The sequence below is a fragment of the Melanerpes formicivorus genome, unplaced genomic scaffold (genome assembly GCF_026170545.1).
Source record: "Melanerpes formicivorus ecotype bairdi unplaced genomic scaffold, bMelFor1.0.p_v2 SCAF_39, whole genome shotgun sequence".
Classification (NCBI taxonomy): domain Eukaryota; kingdom Metazoa; phylum Chordata; class Aves; order Piciformes; family Picidae; genus Melanerpes; species Melanerpes formicivorus.
In genome coordinates this window covers 1,773,339-1,793,276 of record NW_027142391.1, presented here as the reverse complement: position 1 = coordinate 1,793,276, position 19,938 = coordinate 1,773,339, and the positions used below count along the sequence as shown (strand labels likewise).

The following is a 19,938-nucleotide window of genomic DNA, read 5'->3' as shown; positions in this document are numbered from 1 at the left end:
ACCAATTTTTACCAGGACTCACAATTTCATCAGCCCAGAGCTGTAGAAGGGTGAGGGGTGGAGGTGGAGGCCCCAGAAGGGGCTGGTCAAGGGCTGCCAGTGCACAGAAGGCCTGACAAAGAGTTTCAGAGCTGTGCCTATGCTACCTGTCACCCTGTCTTTATCCCCCTTTTACACTGTCAATCCCCAAAGTCTAACCAGTGTCAAACTCCTGAGAGTGAAATAGGAATCAGGCCTCCAGAGAAGGTGCAAAGTAGATACAAAACCTGAACACAAGAGGATTCTCTCCACCTCTTGAGCCCATGGTGTGGGTGGCTCCAGCACCAGGCACACAGCAGAGGAGCCTTACACGTCCATGTGTGCACTTGCAAGTGTACCTGTGCAAACTCAGCATCTGTGAAGGGTGTGGGCAGGAGTTAATTAGGTTCTAGAAGTCCCAATTTCAAGTTAGGAGGTGTTGGTGAAAGAAGGAGCCTGTCTCAGCTCCAGGAAGCATGTGCCTGCCCTCTCCCCACCCCGAGCTGTGGTGGCTGCACTCTCACCAGCTGGCAGCGCTCCCAAGTGACGCTGTCATTCCCCTGACAGTGGGCTCTGTGTGTGCTATTTCTTTTCAAATGATTCATGACTCCCACTTCTCACTTCATCTGCCTTTGTTTTCCTCTGCAGTGCAATGTGTCTGATACATGGCAAAACGTGCTGTGCTCACGCCAGCACCGGGAAGGCTGCTACGCCAGTGTCAAGGTAACGATGGCTGCAGCTTCACTACAGTGATGTCAATGGACTTGAGTGGGTTTGGAGTCCACTTCTCTGGCCTTGTAAAGTTATACAAGGCAGCAATACAATCAGCCTCCCCACTGAATCATTTTTATTTGGTGTACACTTCTTTTCTTTTCCTCCTGTCCTTCTGAACTCGTCTCTAGCAAGAGCCCTTCCTAGAAGGTCGCCAAATTCCTGCTGCTTGTGGCACTAAAATCCAGATGTCAAGCAGTTATTTTTCTACAGCAGCTTTCACAGGTCTGTACAAAGAACCAGCAACCCCTCTGTAAGGATGGAAAAACTGAAGCACAGACTCAGAAAATACCTTGGCTACAGCTATTCAGCAGGCTAGTGGGAGAGCTAAGAATAAACCCCTGATTTCCTGATGTTTAGTCTGGTCCTCTCTGGGTTGGGCTGCCTCACACTGAGAAGGTGCTCCACCATTCCCTTTATTTATATATTTACTGTTCAGAAATGTTCTCACATCTTGTATTTTCCTCTAACTGGTGTTGTGGATCTTCTCCACCCACCCCCCATTTCCTTTGGTACATTTGTTCTAAAGCTATTTGTGTGGCAAGCAAGCAATTGCTGCTCCACCTGCTCCCAAACACAATGCGTGAGAGAACACTGTGTTACAGCCCAGCCACTGCCTTAGCAACAGATTACAGCATCACTGGGAAAGGAAAAGAGACCTTCTGGAGAGGAGGAGTGCCCTTTATCTCCTTGAAAAGCTACAGCAGGCAAGTTCTGCCTTTAATTATATTTCCTGCAAGCCCCCCTTAGCTTTGAGCAATCAGCAGTTGTAAAGAAAGGCTGGAAAAACCGAGCAGGGAGTTTGCTCCTCGCAGGCAGGAGGGACCAAGTGGGGTTAGTGAAAGATTGTGAGCAGACTGCCTTCCAAACAGAGTGTGCAGACCCATATTTGAGCACTCAGTCGTGGCAGGGTGTAAATAACCCATTCTGGTTAGATACCAGCCCACTGGTATCCAAATGTCTATCTCAACGTCTGGCAGGACAGCTCTCTTATGCAAGCACAAGAGGGAAGTAAACCACAGCCCACAGCCCTTTGCTCTCCTCTTACTAGAAGCTCCTATCTCTGGAATCAAAGTCAGGAGCCTCTAGCCTCCAGAAAGCTGCATTTCTGTTAGCAGGCATAATGGGACATGCAAAGACTGAGCTGGCAGAGCAGATCTGACATGCAGGTCATAGAGCTGGCACCCTTGATATATCCTGTCAGAAAGTGAGTCACGGCTTGATTGACTGGTGAGCTTAGGAGACCTTAAAGCAATTTGAGAGAGACAAGTGTCTGTGTAAAAGCAAAGCTGCTTGATTTTAGCCTTCTCCCAGTCAGTTTCAGTGGGTCACTCTGAAATAGACTGGGAGCTCTCCAGGAGCAAGGATGGTGTTTCTGTGTTTGCAGTAACACAGTCCTGATGCTGCCAGAGGTCGGCAGATGACAGAACGTAGCCATCTAGTAATAGCTTCAGTGCCCAGGATGAAGCATGCTCAGCCACAGTTGCACTGTTCAAAGGCTGAGATTTGGGCCACTTGACCCATAAGGGAGACAAAAGACAGAGAGTCAGACATTCCACCTTGGATTCCAGAACCCTGAATTCACACAGGACAACAATGATATAATGGTGAGTTACATAAAAGGTCAGTAGTGACTTAAACCAAAAAACAGACCAAACATTTTTCTCATTGTCTGGGGATTAGATATTTCATTAAGCTGTCTGCTCATATTAGAGAATTAAGCCTATTATCTGTCAAAGGATTTTCATGCCAAAAAAAAAAGGTCTGGGCTCATAGATCATTTAGGCATTACATGCCTGGAAATATGAAGGAAAATATGGAAGAGGAAATACTGAGAACCTCTGGAACAAAGGCAGGAGTAGAAAAGATTGGGGGAGAACAGTGATGTTAGATTCACAAGGTGCTGAGTGTTCCTGCTTGATGGCTCTGACACAATTCAGTGTCCCTGCAGCTCCCTGTAATGCAAACCCCAAAAGCTTCATGAGACCTGGCCACCACACTTGTACAGATGGTTACCTGAAGATGCAGCCACTGCACCAAACACATGCAGCAGTGACACAGACTGCACTGTCACCTTTGGCAGCCCTCCGTGTGACACACACCGCAGCCCTTACAGATCTCCCATGGCCAGTCTGGTTTCCTGAAGCACCTACAGCAGGCTTCAACCCCTGGGCACGGTGCCGGCCCACAAGGGCACAAGGCCTGGCTCACAAGGACTGGCTCCCAAGGAGCTCCATGTCACATGGGGAAGGATTTGCATGGGCAGCCCACATAACTCAGCAAGTGCCATCTTTCTGGAGGAAGTCCCTCCTCTGACGCATTGACACCACCTGTCTCTTCACACTTGATGGCATCTGTTGGCATTTTTTATGTGCCAAAGCATTAATATCAGAACAGTGCAGGAAAGGAAGATACCAAGTTCTTGGGTACTTAAGAGATGCCAAACACCTCGGCAGTGCTGCTTCAGGGAGCTGGGCTCCTGCATCACCTGTGGAAGCAAAGCAGAGGGACAGCGAGCGGTGTGTTTGTCTCCACTGCCTAAGGTGCCACGCCGAAAGGGACGAGTGGCAGGGCATTGCATTCTGTGCCATGGGAAGAGGGAGGAGGAAGACAAATTATGTTAAAAAGAATAATATCGTGCCAGGATCAGGTACCAGATGGGTGGCAGAGAAATCCTTGACTTGTCCCCAAAAAAGGTAAAGCAGAAAAGCTTTCCTGACATTGCTCAGTCAGCCATGAAGAACCACCAAGAAGAGGCAGATGGTCATTCTATCTCTGAAGCTATCTGGCCCTAGGTCTCTGCTGGGAATATATGTTGAGGTGCCAGTTATCAGCACTTGGAATGGTGACTTTTGTGATCCAGACAACCATTAATTCAACCCTGTACCATAAAACTCATCTCACAAAGAATGGCAGAAAGGCAAGATACCAACAGGTTCTGCTAAACCGCCAGAAGAAACTGACCCAGGCAAGCACCTGAAAAGTCAAACATGATGGGAAAGGTGTGGTGCCATGCAGGTGACAAGCTGTTCCAAGGAAGATGCTTGAGATCATCATTTGTGTCCCATTTGATTTTACATTAGGAGGAAATAGATCAGAAGCCCCTAATGAACCTCTAGAGAAAAGAATTTGAGGAGAGTGCCAGAAATGTGAACAAGTGTTGGCCCTTCTGGCTGGCCCTTTTTGAAGCTGCCTCTGCATTTCCTGGTGATCCATAATAAAGCTTGGTTCTAAACTCCTTTAAATCCAGAGGAGTTTTCCAGCTGATGCAGCTGACTCCTGTGAGCCCTGGACATGCAATGGTGGAGTAGCCTGAAGGAGAAGTCTTCACTGTGATTTCTGCACTCAGCAAAGGCTAACTTCCACTCACCTTCTGACCCAGTTCTCTAGTCTGTTGTGGACTGCAATGAGCAGCTCAATAGCTTTAACCAGAAGTCCCTACCTGTCACCTTTTTAAAGCATCTGGGCAGTTGTCTATGGGGCCAAGGGATCATCAGGCCTCAGTTAGTTTCTTTGGTCCCTTTAAAGAGTTACCAAAAATGATGAGCAGTGCTCTTGGCAGCTTGTGAATTAACTTTGCTCAGCCTCAGTTCATTTCTCTGTGCACAAAGGTTCTTTTAAAGAAAAAAAATACATGGTCCCTGCCTGGCTCCCTTGCAGGGCAGTCAGTGATGGAGACTCACCAGGAACTCACTGAAACACAGGCCAGAAAAGGTCATTTTATCCTTCATGGCTCTGTACACAAATCCTCATAAATGAGACAACTACATAAACTGGAAGAGAGGAGATTCAGACTGGGTATTAGGAAGAAACTGTTGACATTCAGGGTGGTGAGACACTGGAACAGGTTGCTCAGGCAGGCTGTGGATATCCCCTCCCTGGAGGTGTTCAAGGCCAGGTTGGATGAGACCTTGAGCAACCTGGGCTGGTGGGAGGTGCCCCTGCCCATGGCAGGAGGTTGGAGCTGGATGACCTTTAAGGTTCCTTCCAACCCAACCCATTCTAGGGTTCTATGATTCTCACTCCCACAAAACATGCCAGAGAAGAGCTAATGCTTTTCAGTCAGGGACATCAGCAAACAGGTACTTCTGCACCACCATCCCTGCCCATTCCTCTTTCACAGAGAGCTAGAAGAGTGCAGCCTCAAGTGCTGGCAATATGGTTCCTTTCAAAAGCCACTGAAGTTTGCAGAAAATTAATGAAAGAATCTGAAACAGACCTCACATTCTGGTGCCACCTGTCAAGCCTGTCCTTGTGTGAAACTGCTGAATAAGTCAACACTCCCTAGTTTTTACTTTGACAGCGAGGCATATTGCAGTGTGTTGTACTTGGGGCTGCACCTTAAATCTCTCTGTGAACTGAAGCTGGTACAGAACGCAGCAGCCTGGTTATTAACTGGTTCCCAGCACACCAAGATCTATGTTGACAGCCTATTGATTTCTAGGTGGGGTTTGACAGTTGGGTTTTGATCACTAGTACACAGGAAAACCTCCTATCTGTTTGCTTTGGAGATCCTGTCTCTTCAGCTGCTGCTGCTCTGGGGTGACCACTCCCTGGAAGGATTCATCTTCTTCCAAGGTCACAGTAAGAGGCATGAGATGTCCTGCTAGGCCTGCTGCAATGCCTAGCAGAGGAAGGGTTAACTCACCATATGGTTAGTCATTACAAACTGCATGAAGGGCTATGAGGAGGCAGTGCCCTCACTGATTTTTGGTGCTCTGGGGCTCAGAGGTTGGTCAATTAGCAGGTCCAACATGACTCAACCAGAGGGATATCTTTCAAGTGATGGACAAGGATGGGATCTTTTCAGGATAAGGATATAAAAAGAGTCTAAACCCCAGTGCTCTGGGGACAGCTTTTCATTGTCTGTTCAATGAACAAAGGGCTAATGGCACATAAAGGCCTGGCTCCTGTGTAGCTTTGCAGGTAGTTTTAAAGCAGGTTTGGTCTTGCAAGGATAACCAACAACAGCTGGGAAGATGCAAACATTTGAGCTATCTGGCCACACATGTGGGCTCTTGTCCAGCTCTCACAGACCACACTGAGGTCTCTGTCACTGGATGCTCACTGTGGTTGTTACTCAGTTCAACTTGATTAATGCTGTTATGGATTGGTGTGTGACACCATTTAACCTGCCTGCAGTGCTAACTGACTGAAAATGACTGGTGATGCTGCTCAGCCTACAGTGTCTTCTCTCATTCATGGTAAAAAAAGAAGAAAATAGATTTACTGGTCAAGAGTTTCCCTCTCACTCCTTCCTGGTATCCATAAACTAATGATATTATAACTGGAGCATCCACTGTCATGGGAGGAAGAGTACAAAGCTACTAATATTCAGAGAGGAACAGAAACTCAGCAACAGAGAAAGCACAGAGACAGACAAACATTTGGAAGAAGAGCAGAGGAGAAAGCCTACCCCCCTCTACCCTCAGTTATCAACCCCAGAGTGCTCACTAGCAGGCAAGAGGAGAATCCAGCTCCTTTACAGAGCAGCCTAAATTCACTCGAAACAGGACACTGCAACTTCTGCAAAGACACAGGGAAGATATTAATTAATGGCTTTAGTCATAGTGCTGCTGCTGCTAGAAGATGCTGAGACAAATGTGTAAACAGAGGAGCCTTGGGAATGTCACAGTAATTTAAAGTACATAAACCTTCAAAGCACTGCCTGTGATAGAGTGATACATTGTCTTATAATTGGGCAATTGCTTTCATTCCATGATATAATTAGCACACAATTATGGTTATGTGAAAAATTGTTCCATCTCCCTCCCTTCCAATTTGTGCCTGCTTCATCTAAGCAGAGAATGTATCTTTTTTGCTACATTACCAGTAGGTCTCCTCCATCCTTGCTCCAGCTGCAGTAACACCTCTTACCTGACCGATGCAGGGATCAGCTGCTCCAGACAGGAACTGAAATCCTGCTTTCTGTATACAATATTTGCTCTTGTTATTTCCTCCCACCCCCACCCTCCCCCTGCCTGAAATATACCTAGTGCTGCAACAACATCAACTTAAGTGACTCACAGCAATTGAAGTAATTCAAGTAGAATTGATACACTGAGCTGCTCTCTACTCCAGGCTGTCAGAAAGGCCAGGTTTGCTTCCAACACCTTTTCCTGAGGGCTAATGTTCAACCAGCAGTGATCTTCTGTGAAGCAATGTGAAGAAAATGTGGGGCCTGAAATGGCAGAAATCTCACTCAATACACTGATTTCACACCACTTCTGCTAGCTCAGTGTGTGAAAGTCTCTCAAGAGCAACTCTCTGTTTCCATCATAGCTTCTCTCTCCTTTGAATGCAATACAGAGACAAGCTGTATTGCTACTGAGAATGTACAAGAGGTAGGATGTGCCAGAACTGAAGTTCAACCTAAGAGCTCCTGGGTCCCAGCAAAACCCCACACAAAACAATCTCTCTCCAGAACACAAATGTTTTCACAAGCCCTGGGAAAAGAAGTTGTTCTAAATCAACAACCTGTGCCCAGGTTCCAGCACACAGGCTGCATCCTTGCACTCATACCTGGGTGAAAGGCATCTCCTGTTGTCAGTGTGGTCTCTGACAACTCTCACTTGATCCACTCCCTCTGGCCATAGGCTGGTGCGAGGTTTGTTTCTGCAGCACTGTTCTCAGCAGAGGATCAGAGCTCCTCTGGCACACCTCAGGCAGCACACAGTGCAGAAAGCAGTCTCAAGCTCTAATGTGGTTATCACCCATTTCCTGCAGCTTGAAAGAAAACCTCAGAGCCCTTCACTGGGTGGAACTCACCTCTCCAACTGCCTCAGAAGGAATTTTTCTCTCTAGGAGGACTGGCTGGATTACTCTTAATCAAATCTTAAAGGAAAAAAACCTCCTTGTGTGTCTGTTTATACTACAGAGGAGATTAATGCTAAGACTTCTTGGGCTTTGCCATGCAGGAGGTCAGATTATTGCCCAATTAGAGGGCTGGAGATATCTGTACCACAGGAATATTTGACGTCTGCTCTCTCCCACTCTGCTTTTGTGCCATGGTCTGCATTCTAAACTTGAACCTGGAATACAAATTGCAAAGCCCAGCGTGAGTGCTGCAGGGCACACAGGTCCACACAGATTTCCAGTTTTACACACTTGCAGGGGTTAAATGATTCATATCCCAATCCAAATGCAGAGATGCTATACTGAACAAGACCTTGTGAGAGCTCTTGTCCTCTCATGCTGATGAAAGGACACCTCTGAGTTACCAGAGATTTAACAGTCCACCTCCACTGATACCTGCAGTTCCACAGAGGCATGAGAGAAGAAGCAGGGATGTAAAGCACAAAGCAAACGAACTGTAACCTGTGTGGTGCAGAGCTGTTAACTGGGGTGAGGACCAGAACTGATGGGTACACAGCCTCTTTTACCCACTCCCATTGCTCATACGCAGACAGCTCTCTCCACAATGCACTCTCCGCGGCTACTCCCCAAACTCTCCCTTCTCTCTGCAAACCCTTGTGTTTCTAGCACTAGACACCCTGTTTTCCCCCAGAACAGCTACTTCCCACATGGATCCACAAAGAGGGGGCAGGCACATACATAAATTGAAGGGGGGAAGTGCACTGCAGATGGAAAAGAAAAACAACAACAATAACCACCTCTCACATTCCCTACAGTCAGTCCTGTGGGAGATATTTATCTGTGGGAAAAGCTCTACAAACTCCAAGTGCACGGGGAAAAAGGAAGATATTTTCATAACATTTGGGAGAAAATGCATCTTAATGGCAAATAACTAGAGCAAAATAATAGCAGCTAGTGAGCTGAAGGAGCTATATTCTCCCTGACATGCAGCAACAATAGAAGCTAATGCGAGTCATTTGGAGAAGGAAAAGTGAATAGCTGTGGCATATTTGCAAAGAATATATGGCAGTTTACCAAAGGCAAGGCTCCAAGGAATACCAGCTGGGACATAAGAAGGGAGCTATCAAAAGAGGAGGGAGGTATAACAGCATCATGGAATGGTTGGCACCAGTTCTTTAAAGCATTTCATGAAATGAGACGTTGCTGCTCAAGAGATGGTAAATCAAAGGTGTTGGTGTCACCAGCTACAGCTCATGGCAGGTGCCAAGGAGTGCAGAAGACACACACATGGGCATGTTTTTAGCATGTTTCAAGTTGTCAGATTTACCAGTTATGAAACCAAAGTAGTGAATTAGATTCCATTAATAACTCCTCTCCTATTCTGATCAGAAAGTGTTTACTTCAAACAGTACTTAAACAAATCCAATCTAATTAGAATTCCATGGGTGGAACATTACATTCTGCTTTGTCCTCTGACCTTGGTATCTGAAGACCAGGATGGCTTTTTGTTTTGTGCACCAGCCTTGCATCTTAGCAACACAGAGCTGGAAAGCTTAATAAATGAGAAGGCATCCAAAATGCCATAGTAACATGCCAGTTACAGCTCCACAGACTGCACTGGGTTGGAAGGGACCCCCAAAGGGCATCTTGTCCAACCCCCCTTGTAGGCAGCAGGGACATCTCCAACTACAGCAGGCTGCCCAGGGACACATCAAGTCAACCACCTCCCTGGGCAGCCTGTTCCAGTGTCTCACCACCCTCAGTGTGCAGAACTTCCTCCTGATGCCCAACCTAAATCTGCCCTGCTCCAGTTTCAAAGCACTGCCCCTCGTCCTACCCCCACAGGCCCTTCTAAACAGCCCCTCCCCAGCTTTCCTGTAGGTCCCCTTCAGATATTGAAATGCAGCTCTAAGGTCTCCCTGGAGCCCTCTCTTCTCCAGGCTGAACAGTCCCAATTCTTTCAGCCTGTCTCCCTAGGAGAGGTTTCCATGTTTGGATTTGTCCAGCTGAGGAAGCTACCTCTGAAATAGAAAAAATGCCAAAGATTGATGAACTCCTTTCCAGCTGAGTGCAGATGCTAAGCACCACAGAACAAACGGTGCATGATTTTCACATCCCAGACAGCACTGCATTTCAGATCCTCAGGATTTTGTTTTCTCTGTAGATAACTATTGCAGCTATTAATAATTTAGAATTTGAAAAGGGAGCTGCTGGGGCTTGCAAGAGAAAATCCTGATCCATTTATGCACAAAGTAAAACAGTGACAAAATGCTGGGTAACAGCATCCAGGTGATTTCATCTTTAGCTTCACTTTGAACTGAACAGGCTGTGCTGATAAACAGGAGAGCTCTTGAACTCCTGCCTACATCCTTGGTGGCCAAGTGTCCAGATTTAACACACCACCTGTAAAGTGAGAGGGGATTGTGAGGACAAGTCAGAAGGGCTCATGTCACCAGCACTGAAGAGCTCCTGAATTAAACTTACCAGCAAGACAAATTTGAACTGTCCTGCAGTCCATGCCCTGTACTCTTCATGACTGCACCTCCATAGAATCATAGAACCATTAAGGCTGGAAAAGATCTCTAAGATCATCAAGTCCAACCTTCAACCCAACATCTCCATCACTACACAGTCTCAGGCTGCGCCAGGGGAAGTTCAGGCTGGAGGTCAGGAGGAAGTTTTACACAGAGAGAGAGATTGCCCATTGGAATGGGCTGCCTGGGGAGGTGGTGGAGTCGCCGTCACTGGAGGTGTTCAGGAGGAGACTTGACAGGGTGCTTGGTTACATGGGTTAGTTGATTAGGTGGTGTTGGGTGATAGGTTGGACGTGATGATCTTGAAGGTCTCTTCCAACCTGGTTTATTCTATAACTTCTACCAGACCTCTACTCACACCTCCAGGGATGGTGACTCCACCACCTCCCTGGGCAGCCTGTTCCAAAGCTTGATCACTCTTGCAGGAATCCTAATATCCAACCCAACCCTCCCCTGGCACATTCCCTCTTGTCCTTGAGGCCATTCCCTCTTGTCCTGTCATTAGTTACTTAGGAAAAGTGACCAAATCAGCCTCACTCCAACCTCCTTTCAGGTAGCTGTAGAGAGCAATGAGGTCTCCTCTCAGCATCCTCCTCTTCAGTCCCAGCTCCCTCAGCCTCTCCCTATAAGACCTGCTCTCCCAACCCCTCTCACCAGCTTTGTTGCCCTAAAGCTTTGTTCATGACAGAGCAGCACAGAACCTGGCCCAGGTATCAGAATTTGATGAAGTCAAATCCACTTTCAGAAGTAGAGGGTCTGGAGCTCCTACTCCCAGCCAGCCCTCAGGGGCAGTATTCTTTGTCACTTCTTAAAGCACATTTGGCTAGAGCTCTAGGATTCCTCTGCTGAAAAGTTCCACTAAGGGGCTCAAAGACTGCAACAAATAGCTCAGGAGAGATAAAAAAGAATCCTGTCACAGTTCAGTGTAGTGTTCAGTGCAATGTGATAATTAGTCTCCTGGAAATCATTCCTCAAGTTCAAACTGAGCTATAGCACGACACAATCTGAGCCAGCCATACACCTCCCATTCCAGTGCTGTGCCATCAGCTGCTATGCTGACACCAGCAGCACGAGCTGGTGGGGAAGAACAGAAGTTACACTGGTGGGGGGAAAAGAAGGGGGTAAACTTCCTTCCACTCCATGCTCACATCTACAGCTCTGTAAATTACAGATACAAGATCTCTGTTCGAATTCCTGACAAGGTTAGCAGCTGGAACTTCACACTCAATTCAATTATTTTCTATTGTACCTTCAGGCACCATTCCAAAGTGACTCTTCAGGAATAATCAGACTTATTCAATAGGCAATCAAAAGGAAATTACTTTATGTAGGTACAACAAGGTTACAGACTTGGTGCAGTCTATAAGTTATGTGCTACTAATTTTCAGAGCTTTACCTTTTTTACTCTGATTGATTACCTGTGATGTACAGGCATCAGCAACCATTTCAGCTTCACCTCTCTGCTGCCTGCTTTATCTTGGATAAATGGACAGGAGCTAAGAGAGCAAACAAAGGAATTACCCAGCAGCTGAAAGGGTTGTTTTCCACTGATCTAGTGTGAGGTGTCCCTGCTCAAGGCAGAGGGGTTGGAACTGGATTATCTTTGAGGTCCCTTCCTGACAATTCTGTGACTGTAAGTACCTGTGGAAGCAGACCTCAATCCATTCATGGGTTGGGTTGGAAAGGACTTTAAAGATCTTCTAAGTCCAATCATGCCATGGGCAGGAACACCTTCCACTAGCCCAGGATGACCAAGGCTTTGGACTGCCCTCCTTGTGACAGGCATTACACAAACCTAACCCATACCTGTAATTCACAAATAACCTTTGTGAAGGCTATTAAAGCACAATAATAACTGCTCCTTAGCTTAAACACAACAATTTGACTGAAAAGATAAAATTGAAGTAATTTTTACGCAAAATTAAGGTTCAAGCCTTCAGAGTCTGATTCTGAGCCTGTTCACCTAATGTCTACAGTAAACCTCCCACAGATGCTGCTTGGGAGAACTTCCATGAGCACACAAATTGTTATATCTTAGTTACAAAACTGTCTGATGTGATTCTCTGCATTAAACCCCTTCTGTCTCTTTTTGAGAGAGGGGAGGATGGGAAGCCTTCAGATCTACAGTGAATTTGTGAAATTGAGAGGAAATAAAGACATCTGAGAAAGGAAAGAAAGTACAAAACTCACTCACTACCAGTGAGCCTGCACCTGTGTATCCACAGCTGGCAGCCACATCATCCATGGACCACGAAGAGTGGACCACCAGGCAATTCACACCAACAACAGGGACATTCAACCACACTGAGAAGAGAGAACTCCCTACTTTTTTCCCTAAGCAACATCAATAACCATGGCCCACCAGCCCTTCTGCAAGGCTCTTCAGATGTGTAAGTAAAATCCTTGTGGGGTGAGAGCTCTTTCAAAGTTCTCTACACTACACTTTATGACCCAGAATTCTGTCTCTTGGAAGCACACCAAATCCTAACATCTATGTCATGGATGATTCTGGAGCAGCCAGGGGCCCTACCAGGTTCTGAAAGTGATCAGGCAGCTCTGGTTGGTGTTTTACTGCAGTCTCTCAGTCTCTGCAGGGTGTGCTTCTTCCTGTTGAAAACAGCAGCTTTGGTATGAAACAACAACCACAACAACCCCCACTCTTGTCCAAGGCTCAGCCCCAGCAGCCTTTAGAGATGCACACAGCTGATGGCATCTATCCTCTAGATATAAAAAGAACATCATGACAGAGGCAGCCTCAAGTAGCTTTTGTCTCAGGAATTCTCCCCCTGCTTTAGATGGCTCCACTTCTAGAAGACAGCAGTCTGAACTCCAGTCTGACCTGAGCTCCACAAAACCTGAGCAAGCTGGAAGGTACCCAGACTCTAACAGTGAAAAGGCTTCATTTAGGATGCCTCAGTGGAGAGCACCTAAGCATTGCAACAGCAGCACCCATGACATGGCCAAGCAAACATTCACATCTGGGAGCTGTGTTGTATCTTACTTAGTGGTCCTGACAGTTTTTGCTGCAGCCTTCATAGCAGGAATGTAAACAGTTCTCCTTGCAATGTCAATGTTATGTCTATGGGTTGTTAGAATTTCCTGAGCAGTGCTGCTGCCAAGAGCAGGAGGAGTGCAGCCATGAGGAGGAGTGAAGCCATCAGGAGGAGTGGCTCTTTCCCCAGTATCTGAGCAGGCTCTGGGAGCCCAGGATCACTAATCCTGCAGGACTCAGGCAGGAGTGGAGATTCAGTGGGGTCTCAGGTGGTTATTTCCACTGCAATTCACATCACAGTGGTGTGGCAGGGTTCTCAGGCTGGTGATTCTTAGATTCAGAAACTTCTCCAGATGAGCTAGAGCATCACTGGGCATGCACCACTGGTCTGCTGTTGACATGGGAGAGGCTGCCTGGCACAGCATGGCACACTTCACTGGACACACCTCTCCATGGGCTGTGACTACAGACTAAAGCTGGGAGAAAGCAGCAGAGCTGCTTTGCTGGGCTGGCACAGAGAGGTGGCTGCAGTGTTTTGCCAGAGACTTCATCATTTTGAGTTGCACAAAAGGGTTACAAGAAATTAGTAACAAAAAACCTGAATTCACATAAGAAATGCTATTTTGTGTTGGTTTTGACTACAAAAATAGGACTGCACAAGATATTCCACAGAGTGAGTTCCTCATTTTTGGATTAGTGGGATTAGAGGTCTGCATTTTTGTGCAACTCAGTAGTTTGAATGCACTGTAAAATTATAACACAACATTTGATTAAATCCATGGAGCTTTACTAAAGCTCTCGTGGCACTGAGACACAACCATTCCCTTCAAAGGCCCTGGGATATGCAAGCCCAGAGCAGGATATGGTGATTATTTCTAACTGAACTACAAGAATAATGAAACATTATTAATTGTGTATCATTTTGATATAAAATCATTACTCTGACTTTGACAGAGGCCATAAATAGGCTGAACAGTTTTCCAAGAGGCTGCCTGTCCTCCTACACAGTGCTTTCCTTCATGACAGCAGCTGAAAAAAAACCAAACTCATTTTCCTAATTAATTTAGTCTTTGGAAATGCTTTTTTCAATTAGGTAAACTCATTCTTCCTGTTGGTCCTCTGGTAATCAAGTTTACTGACAGTGAAGATCCACTTTTCCATCCCCCTGGTTGCCTGCAAAGAGATGGATGAAGCTGGGGCAGTGGAATGGAGAATCTGATTCTCAGCTGCAGGAAAAAGCAGGGGGGCTGGTAGGTGCTGGTGCAGCAGGCAAGGTTTGGTTGAGGTAAGACTGAATGTCACAGAGTGTCACTGGTGAAAGGAGAAAGCAGTTGTGCAGCTGGCAGCTCTCATGGTTCCAGAGTTTAGCTTTCAATGCAAGTGAGAAGGAGAAGGAGTAAAACCACCTTTGAGCAGCCCACCACCATTCCTCAGCAGCACAACCCAGTACTGTAGAGATTACACAGCAGGACAGCAATGAGGGTGAGGACAAGAAAAGGTTGGAGCAAGCAGTGTGTGCTCTCTACTCATGGAAGACAAAGGAACAGGATGCTTTTGGGGCAAGAAGAGACTGAAGTAGGTAATAATGAATTAAACTGGTTGGATGAGATAAAACATCCTATGGCCCTCATCCTCATCTCCCTTTGGCTATACCTTCCTTGGTCTCAGAAGGATTCTTTCAGCTTTACATCACTTTGAGAAATTGCTCTGGCTCTCTTTTTGAACATGTCACACAAATACCAAATCAGTTCTCTGTCCTCTTGTACCAAATCACTTGGTTGCGGCTTCTGACTGTAATACTTGGTCTACAAAAGGTAGTTCTCCTTTAAAGCCCTCGCTTCTCCCTTCAACAGCTATCTCAGAATTCTATCTTCTACCATTTAGCTACCTCCACAAAACAAGAAGTTAATGGCAACAACTTTTAAAATGGTGGATTTTGTGCTTTTCTGTATGCAAGCTGATTTAGCAGGAGAATAGCAACAAATGAGAAATGGCAATTAACACTCCCGGAGCAAAGCCTGCTATTTCTTGTGTGCTTCAACCCTTCTCTCACAAAATGCTTTCAGAGAGAAGGCAGCTGATTCTAGCAAACAAGACCACACATTTCATAATTCCACTCCATTGCTTTTCCAAAAACAAACTATGTAGGAAGAAGATTTCAGTATAACTAATTAGCAGGCTCTGTGTCCTCATCCTCGTTAATTCAAGGGACAGCTCTAAAAGAGTCCTCTGAGAGAGCTTCTGCTATTATAATTTCACACCCCTGCTCGAGTCCAGGCACCTCCTTTGAGGTTCTGCAAGGAATAAGCCCCATGAGCAGAGAGAGTGCACACCCAGGTGTGATTTGAGAAGCTGCTCTTGTCTTCATGGTGGAACTTAGCAGGTCAGGATATGGAGAGCTGCAAAGAATGGGAGTGAAGCACTCCCAGCGGTCTGTTCACAATGAACAATCTCAGTGTTGTTGTGGCTTCACTCTTATAAACCTCAACTCCTGTGTAGTAGCCACAGAAACTGAGCCACTCACCAACATTATCCCTGATTCTCTCTCAACTTGTCCTTGAGCCATCACATAACAGCTCTGTGTTGAGTGTCATCAACCCAGCTGTTGCACAGCTACACAGAAAGTGAGGTAAGCAAGCGCTGCCTGCCTCTTCTCACAGAATACCCCAAGGGCCTCCTTTAGCAGGGAGTAGAGAGATCAGCACTGGGGAGAACAGAGGGAAACAATTCCCACTTCTGGAGAGAAGGTCCCTCCTGAAAGGTTTCAAGAACAAGCTTTATCACACACAAGAAGGGAGGGAGTGGTGCTGAATTCACTGAATCTCTCTGTGATGCCAGCCACAGAAGCAAACCAGCAGAGCATCTTCCCTCAGTGAAGCAGAGCACTTAGTGCAAGAAGCATGCACAATTCACCTCTTCACATACTTCTCACTGCGTAGACTTCACTTTTCAGACAGTTTTTGTTGCTTTCAAATGTATTTTATTCCTTGATGCAGCCATCTTCAGCAGGTGCAGTGTACATACTTCCTTCCAAATGCCTGCTTACCAAACCCACTGCCAGTTCTCCTTGGAAGGGGTTTTAATAGAGAAGTATCAACATTTCCATTCAATTTCCTTGTATCTTCTCAGCAAGGTCACTCACCTGAAAGATCCAGGAGTCACCCAGGCCTGCCTTAGGTACTGAAAGGATAATGTTTGAAAGCTAATATTGCAATTTTTCATTGGCTACATCAGAACCAATTGATTCTGGAACAGGAGCAGAGAACTGCTTCCTCTACAGAAGTCAGAGAGGTGATTTCCTTTTCTTTATGTGCTTGATTAACCTTCTATCCCTTCTGCTCTGGCAGGGGTTGAGGGCTCCCTTTGCTGTTTCAGTCACCTTTGGCTGTGAGTCCAGACCCACTAGGTACAAAGGGTTTTGATAAGCTCCAAAGAAGCTTCGCTGTTGTGGGAGCTCCTCCAAATCAATTATTTGCAAGTTGCAAACCTTTTGAAACTTGTCCATCATTAATCTCTGAGATAAGATGGCACAGAAGAATATCTGCTTCCTGTCCACCAGACAAACAGGGGAAACATCTGCAGCTGGGTAGCTAAATAGCTATTCACTGCTGCTTTGAACGGAGCTAAGGACACATTGGGGTAGGGAAGAAGAGCTTAGTTAAAAGCACAAAAAAGTGCCAAACTTTGGTAATGCAGAGAAGGTCTGTGAGCTCCAAATCATTTGAGAGTTCTGGGGCCATTGCTGGCTACTCTCAGGCAAGCCAAAGAGCCCTTTCTGCATGCAGCTCATCCCTGCTAGCAGAGGCAGGCCAGCCATCAGATGCTCAGAAAGACTCATTCCTCTGCAAATTAGTTCACCTCGTTTCCTAGCCAAATCATTCACTTCTCAATTTCCCCTTTGGCCTCTGCAGTTAATGGGATCTGCTATTAGTCACTCCAGGGGGAATTTCTTACTCCCATTATGAAAAAAGAAAAAAAAATCCCTCTGCATTCCAGTGGAATTCATTTTCCTAGATGCAGGACCACAAGTTGCCACTCTTTGTTGCAGATAAGTAGGTTGGGGAGTGTTTAGAGTTGATTACAAATGAAAGATGACTTAAGAACTCAAAGTGACAATGTGCTGGGTTTCATTCATGCATCCTGCATAGGGACAGCTTTTTGTTTCTCAGGGGGGTTTTTTGCTTTTACCCATGCTCTCTGCAGCCAGGGGTAAGAAAGGTGTTGTGTAGTGTGGCAGACAGCTAGCAAACGAAAATGCAGTCTCAGGGCCATTGGTAACAGTAGGCAAAGATCAAGCCTCTATACTGGTGCAATATATCACACTCCAGTGGCTACAGTTGGATGCTCTGAGCCCTGCAGTTGGCACTGTCAGTACAAATGACCTTGAGGGAATTACTTCAATGAAGTGAAAGGCCACTGCCACAGGTTCCTCCTGCTGGCTAGGCAGATGACATGGATTGGTTAGTGTTGTACCCAGGCACTTGGGCCTCAGTCTCCAGCTGTGTAAAATGGGACATTTGCCTTGTAAATAGCAGCCTCAAGGGCTGCTTTCAGTGGCACAGCAGCTTGTGCTCTATTGAGAGACCCTGCCACAACCTATGGCCAAGAGACACCCCCCTTCACCCTCCCCCCCCCATCTTAAACTTTCTATATATGCTTTTGAACTCTTTTATGAATCGGGCCCTATGTTCCATGCCAGGCATCTTGCCATGTGCCTCATTTAGTTTATACAAACCTCTAGGGCTGGCTTTAATCTGCTTTCCCAGAGTGCAGAGGTTTGGAAACCTACATACCAGGAAGAAAGAAAGGGGAAGGCAAAAGAGACAAGAAATCAAAGCCCAAAGCGCGCTCACTCGTGTGAATGGTAGTGGCACTGATACGAGGGCTCAGCCCGCTCTGCCACCCTCACCCCTTCACCTCAGGTGCTGGGATTAGTGGGGGACCCTTTCCCCCTCTTGATTGCGTAAAGGAGGAAGCTGCTGCCTCCATGGTGCTGCTCAGACATATGTGCTTCATTAGCTGGATTCCTTGTATTGTTTCAGCTTGTCGTTGCTGGCTGGGAACACACAGCCTTGAGCTGTTCCCATTTCCAAAAGGCACTTTTGCTGCCCCGGCTGATTGCCAAGTGGAGCTTTAAGTACACTATTACTTTTATGGAGCACTATTAAGAGTTATTAGATCCCATTAGAGCAGACTATGCTCTTTAAAAAAAGAATCCTTCCCTTTATTTTTGAGCAGCCATTTCTATTCATTGAAATCTGACAGAATGTTTGTAGCCATGCAGGCAGAGTTAATTATAGCTTAGATCAGTGAGAACCTTTCTTGTTTGTTTTTAAAAAAGCTTTTACTGGTCTCCCCTAAAGCCTCTCTTGGACTTCTGTGGCTTTAAAGCAAGCCTGAACCATTCTGGGTGCTGGGTGCACTGGGTGTTCTGGCATGGATGGCATAAGAAGAGTTAGGTAAGAGTGACTGGAAGCTGAATCCCAGCACACTCTGTGCCTACTTTTTATTAGGTTTGGATGACGTCCTCAGCTCGTGGACACTAAAGTACCAAGGGGAATCTTTACATCAGTAGAGGCAGGATCAGACCCTACACTACAGTAGGAATATGACCTCATATTACTGGCAGAGCCCAGTACCAGGAAGAACTGCACACAGTACCTGTCTCTGGGTGCCTGGGATTTCCTGAGAGCCAGGGTGAATGCTCTGTTCCAAAGTTTACTTCATGCCTGCTCCTTTTTTTTCACATTTCTCTACATTCCTACTTTGTCTCAAGCCACTTTCAAATCAAATGAAGGAAACACAACTCAAAGGGGTAATTAATATCTGTGGCAAGTAGAGCAACCCCCTCACCAAGCCAGCCACTCTGTGATCCTTGGGCACCAAACAAGACTGAGCAAGACAAGGTGTGGGCAGTGCCATGGCACTTTGCAGGGTCAGTCACACAGGCAGGAACAGCAACTCAAGCAAAAGCTGTTAGCAAAAGAGAAGTGGTGACCCAGACTCTGGTCCCACATAAACAAGTAGGTGTGCAAGCCCCTGGCTGCAGAGAGTGCCCAAGCCTCTCACTTGCAAAGGCACAATGCAGAAACAACCTCTGTGTGGGCTATGAGCAGGGACATAAGATTCCTGGAAAAGGAGAGCAAAAGGCTGAGAACTAAAAGGGAGTGTGAGATGGTGGAGCCAGGTCCTGCCCTCCCTGCAACAGAAATGGCAGCACCACCCAGACAGCACCCAGGATCAAGGGACCCCTGTACCCTGCCCCAGTCAGGCGGAAGACAGAAGCCCAAATGAAAGGGGTGAGTGAAGTCCATGGCCACGACAGGAGAGCTAGGCTAGTAAGTCTAGAGAGGTCCTCCTCCCCCTCTGCTCTGCCCTGGTGGGGCCACATCTGGAATATTTGTCCAGTTCTGGACTCCTCAGTTCAGGAAGGACCTCAGGGAACTGTTTGAGAGAGTCCAGTGCAGAGCCACAAAGATGAACTTTCGAGGTCCCTTCCAAGCCCTACCATTCTGTGAGTGTATGTGCTGCTGCTCTGTCTTCTGAGAGATCAGCTCTGACTTTATCCCTTCCACTTGTTGTAAGTGGTCCAGACCTATGGGTTTGATCTGCTTAAACTGCAATTTGTATAACCCACTTTGGGAAGAATGATATGTCCTCCTGGAAAACAATCTGCTTCCCTCTTCCCTTCCCTCTCGAAGACACACTGTGAGGAGATGACTAAATGCTGCCACAGGAGGGAGAAAAACAAACAGGAAAGAATTAAAAGGGCCTCGGATAGGGCTGTATAGCAAAAGGCATAAATTA

General features: G+C 46.5%; 1 long non-coding RNA gene across 1 annotated transcript in view; it reads right to left on the bottom strand.

Annotated features, from left to right (window-relative positions):
* Positions 1-19,938, bottom strand: part of LOC137451071 (uncharacterized) — a 105,260-nt gene that overhangs the window by 29,494 nt on the left and 55,828 nt on the right. The window lies entirely within an intron of this gene.